The following is a 6,000-nucleotide window of genomic DNA, read 5'->3' as shown; positions in this document are numbered from 1 at the left end:
TTTCATACCATATGCCATCGTGCTCAGCAATAAAAGCTGAGGTAAAGAAGGAGGAATGGGGGACATTGGGAGTGATGTCTTTTGTCTTCCCAAGCAACTGCTACGTGTGATGAATGCTGCTTTCCTAGAAGCAGCTGAACACCTGCCTTCCAATGGGAAGTAGCAAAATAATTCCTTGTTTTGCTTTCTTTGCACATGCAGCTTTTGCTTTACCTGGTGAACTGTCCTTATCCCAACCCATGAGTTCTTGCACTTTTACCTTTCTGATTCTCTCCATGGGGAGTGTGAGTGAGTTGCTGTGTGGTGCTCAGCTGCCTACCAGGGCTAAACCACAACAGGACTAAACAATTGTTAACCAGACAGCATTTGCTGAAGGTGTTTTATAATCCATTTACAAAGACCAGATAGGTGATGTTTGAAACTACTGTGTACAAAGTGTGTCACCTTTTGTGAGCACCATCATCAGCAAACAACTGTGATTTATTGGCATTTCTGCAGCGATTGCCACAAGTTTATTCAAATGCCTCAAAGAACACTTGTCAAATTCTAGCCTTAGTACCTCATTTTAAAGCTGAGTAGAAGTATTGATGTTCCTGGCCAGCCCTGGGTGTAACTTTTATTATTCACCACTCCCATCTGATTCTTATCTCTCCTCCTCATGCAAACCCTCCCCATGCATACACCAACCTATGAAATGGGATCAGCCCTCAACAGGAAGGGCTTGTTGATGAGTTTTTGTGCAATGGAATCAGTCTCTCGACTTGAGGAGGCAGAGTAGGCTTCTTGTCCAAATGCCACAATGCCGGCTGGGAGTGTGGTCGTCACAACAGTGGGAATTTCTCTGGGATAAGAGTAGCTGTGAATCTCTGTTGTTTGAGGTATTCTGTGCATGAGCAATGGGAAAGCTAGACAGAAGTCAAACAAAGGTCACAAGATCCTTAACTTTCCTGTAATTCCAGTATGCAGTTATGAACTTAAAAAAAGTCCTATAAGTAGCTTACAGTGCCAGGTCACATGTTATACAGTCTTCTTCGCATTCACACACCCGATATGCACAATCCTTTCCTCAACCCTTGTACTTCTGAGAGACGGAAGTGTCTCCAGTGCCATGTGGGATAAAAACGTCTTATTTGGCTGGGTGGTCTCATTCAAAGAGTTGCGGTCAACAGCTCGGTGTCTAGGTGGAGACTGGTTATGAGTGGCATCCCTCAGAAACCTGTATTGTCATTTTTAACACCTTTATCGGTGGTTGTGGATGACACTAAGCTGAGTGGTATGGTTGATATAGTGGACAGAAGGGATGCAACCTAAAGGGATGCCACCCAAAGGGACCTTAATAAGCTTGACCGGTGGAAGTTCAACAAGGACAAGTACAAGGTAGTGCACCTGGGCCGGGGCAATCCCATGCATGAACACAAGCTGGGTGTTAAGTGGATTGAGAATGGCCCTATAGAGAAGGACTTGGGGGTGCTGGTGGACAAATAATTTAACATGAGCGAGCAATGTGGACTTGCAGCCCAGAAAGCCGACCATATCCTGGGCTGCATCAGTAGATATAGGCCAAGCCTCAGCATGTTGCAGTGATTTTTGTCTCTTTGGACTTGCCAGGGTGATGACACACCTTTTTCAAACATTTTATCCATTTTTCAGGTTTCTGCACTTGTTCAGGGGTGAAGTTCCAAAGCACTGGAGGTGCCCACTGCTCTAGGTGCCTGCCCATATCCTCCCACACTCCCTGCCAATCATAACTATCCTGCATTGGGACAGATCTTTAGGTGGCATTCTTAAATAATTGTTTAACCATAAATAAAAACAGAATCACATTCAGGAGATGCAGTAATAGGAACTTGCTGTGTTGAATATCCCAAGGATATTCAAATTTCTCAAGAGCTTTTGGAACTAGCCTGGAGGAAAAGGGGGATATGAAGGAGAAAGGGAGGGTGAAGAAGCGGGGGAAAGTGTCACCCATTGCATTTCCCATAAACTGGCCCCCTTGAGAAGAAAAGGTAAGGAGTTTAACTATTTATAGTTTCCAAGAGATGGTTCCTGAATTATGGAGATGTCAGCAATGCTGAGTACCAATACCAAGTTATTCTCATGACCAGTAATTTTATCATATCATAAGACCCATCTCTTGATCCAATCTCTGCTGCACTGTTTACTAGCAACAATGTCATCTGAGGGGGCATTGAGAACCTGGTGAGAAGACTGAACTAACACATGCAATTTGATTTTTCTCTCATTACTTCTGCTTACAAGAAGAAAAAACTTGAAGAACAAAATAAGTTACCATCTGCTTGAGATCAACCTCAGAAAGGTGTTATAAGTAGGTCATTTTTATTACCACACTTTTTAGGGAAGTCTCTGTTAATCTGGGGTGACGTCCTCCTTTGGTGTCTTATTTATGTTACTGAGAGCTTTACTTTGAAGCCAAAGCGAGGAAGAAAAAAACTTGTTCTGTGTCCGCAAATGTCCTAGACAAAGTGCTTAAACATGAAAGCATTGTGTCAGTGAACATGATGTGAAGACTTTGCTTGAATTAAGTCCATAAGTCCTATTACACCTGTGTAACATTTCTCAATCGGGAGTAAAGGAAGTAAAGGAGGGGCACAGAGGAGAAGAAGGTAGTAGGAGGGAAATATTAAACAGTACATGAGAAAATTTCCTTTATCCTGAAAGAAGAGGAAGTGTGCTTAAAAACTGAGTCACCTTTGAGAACAAAAGGTGGGGCTGCACCCAGGAAAGTACATGGGAAAGCAAAAATGTTAATGAATTCTTAAATGTTTTCGAGACCTAAATGGTACTGCCTGATACCACAATCATTTGTCCTGAGGCCCATGGTGGTTTAGTTCCTTCTATCATGGCTGGAAAAAAAAAACAGACTCCTAGAGCTCCATATTCTTGACGTTGCCAATATCTCTTACTAAGCACTTTTGTAAAAAACACATCTTGATCATATCCTGTCTTTTTCTGCTGACATGCTGTTGCTACTTTATTTCAAAGATTATTGACATGTGCTGTTGCAGGACATTTCAGTGGATGTATAGAGTTAGTACCTACTTTAATCCCCTCAAAGACAATGGCACCTTTCTCATTACTAGGACAGAAGATATAAATACCAGCTGAATTAGCTGCCTGACATCTTAGTGCTCCAAAATCTGCTTTGCTCATTGCCAAGATTATCTGAGGTACTTCAAGAAGTAGTTCAAAATAAAATTGATCCTATTAACCATACAGAAATATAGACCTAAATTAGTGTCTGAATTTCAGAATACTTAGCATCTCAAAAAGTGTCTGAGATGTCCTGAAATCAGAAGGTTAGTTCAACTCCACACCCCTACCCCCAGGAAATTAGATTCTGCTATCTGCCAAAAGATTATTCCATATGTTCACTCTACAACATTCTTGACTGTGTTTTTTATTATTCCTTATTAAGAAAAGAGTACTTGTCTGTAAACTGTATTGCTGTTAGGCTACAAAATCACTGAAACTGCAACTAGCAAAGTTCATCCAGCCATGATGTTCAGATACAGATCTAGCAAACAGCCTTGAAAGTTGTGTATGGAAGGTACTGGCAGCAATTCTCAATATTTTTTGCCATCACACCTGTAGGAAGAATTGTTATTTCCCTCTTACAGACTCAGTAGAGAGATCCTTAAAATTTTACACAAAACCACCATCATGGGAGGGACAGGATAAAGAACTAAACCTAACATTCATGAGGTCAAAGTTAACACAGTATGAGGAAAATGCAAGAACTTCCTCCCCACAGAACCTTCCCTTCCACTGTGTTCATGAGTATGTTTCCTTTTCTCAGGTATATGGAACAAAGATTTCAAGTTAAAATTTTGCAAGTTTCTATTCTGTTGTTCCAAATCCATAACTCAGTTCCTGGAAAGTCACAAGGGTCAGTAACTTTGGTATTTAAGCTTGTGGTTTTTTTTTGTTTGTTTGTTTGTTTGTTTGTTTTTGAATACAAGGTTGAAAGATCAGTGGCAAATTTTGTGAACACTTTCTTGTTTTATTAGTCCTCCTAAATGCAAGAATATCTTACTTAAATAGAATATATTTCTGCCTTGCACCCATTTACTGAGCTCTTTCTTCTCAGTTTTTCCTAAATGCATTCTTCCTGCTTTTCTGAGAAGAGGTGTTTTTTGTGTTGTTGTTGTTTTTTTAATTTTATTATTATTTATTTTCCCAACTCACTTCAAAATCTTTGATAAAGGTGTACATAATATATTCACCCAAAACAATTAATTAGTCTGCAGTGAAACATTTTGACTACAGAGATGAGAGTAAGTCTATAGCTGATCATTCTATGCCTAACAAACAAACAACAGCTTGCTGGAAGCATAATGCTGATTCTTTCATTAATGTACAAACTGAAGGTGAAGAGATATTAAAAAGCAACAGGAGGCAAAAATAGAAAGATTTTTATTATTATTATTTGTAGCCATATGCCCACCTTCCTGATCATAACTTCACAAATCATCACCTAGCTAAATATGGAAGGAAAGCAAAGCTCCCCTCTGGGAAGAAGGAAGAAAGATGGGCAGAGACCAAAGACCACCTCTGAAAAATGCCTCCGGACTTTCATTCTAAGTAGTCTTCTTCTGCTTGATGGCCTGTAGTTTGGCCTATGTTTGTTAGTGAGGTTCACCTTGAACATCCAGGGGTAATTCAAGCATGGTAAAAATGAAATCTTTCCTGCAGTGCGACAGCAGGGCTTTCTGCTGGCTTCAGAAGTGGCAGTACAGCCTGTGCTGCTGAGATCTTATTTCAAGGCCTCCTGTTGCTACATGACACAAAAGAGAATTTTGTGATTTCTTCCCTTGAGCAGTTCCTTGCTTTCTCTATGCTTATTCAGTAAGCTTGAAAAATGAAGCAAACCTTGGGTGGGTGGGCATGGAAAGTACATGCTACCAAAGATCACTTGATGATTGATACAATGCTATGTAAAGGCATATTAATAAATTGTCACTCGTGATTTTATTCTTTAATAGTAATGATGCAATTTCTCACAATTACATTTATTTGTACCTGTGCATCAAAATATGACATTATCCCCTGCTTCCCTCATACAAGCAGTTCTAACAATAACTTAGATCAAACAAACGAGCTGCACAAAATTTTGCTTTTCATCATCTTTTTGGATTTGTGTCATCCGTCTGTGCCAGGAGGTGGTGCCACAGAGCAGGAAACAGTTTAGGTACGGTCTGGCATGCACATGTTGCGAGACGAAGGGATGAGGACACGATTTTGCCTTCTTCCAAAGTCTAGTGAAGGTCATAGCTGAGGCCTGACACAATTCAAATATCCCAGGACAGAAAGCCAATACCTGTTTGCCCTTTGATTTGTGTTCCCTTCACACTAGTTTATTATTATTATTATTATTATTATTATTATTATTATTATTATTATTATTATTATTTTTTATTTATATATTTTTTTTTAATTCAGACATTCTGTTAGAGGATTCCCAGCCTCTATTCCCAGCTTCTCCCCATTCTGTCGGATGGGGATTCCCCCATCTTTCCATTATAAATTGACTCTTATAAAGGTGTGACAGATTTGTGACATGATCCATCTCCTCTACCCTTTCTCTTTTCTTTGCTGTTTCCTTACTTTTAGCTCTTATATAAGAATGTAAGAGACATTTCATGTACTCAGTGCTCAGTAATTATAAGAGGTGTTTGGAACACAGAATGGACATTTTCTTTTAATTTTATTTCTACAGGGATCCTGCATGTAACCATGCACAGAGAAAGTGACTCCTTGGTACGCCTCCAAATAATTCCTTCCTGAAAGATGTGTTCCTCCTTTCAAGTCACACAATAATTGCTAAACCACTATTTTGAATAATTTTAGGTGAGGTGTGTTTTACAGGATCATTTGCTGCTAAGGCAAGTGGATATTAGTGTGTTCCTGAACCTACAGATGTGGCTTTAACCACTACCCTTGTTTAATGTTTTGAAGTCATATGCTTTCAAATGAGTTGGT

Source organism: Anser cygnoides, chromosome 2 (assembly GCF_040182565.1).
Source record: "Anser cygnoides isolate HZ-2024a breed goose chromosome 2, Taihu_goose_T2T_genome, whole genome shotgun sequence".
Classification (NCBI taxonomy): Eukaryota; Metazoa; Chordata; class Aves; order Anseriformes; family Anatidae; genus Anser; species Anser cygnoides.
The sequence above is the reverse complement of the archived record's forward strand: the minus strand, read 5'-3'. Positions refer to the sequence as shown.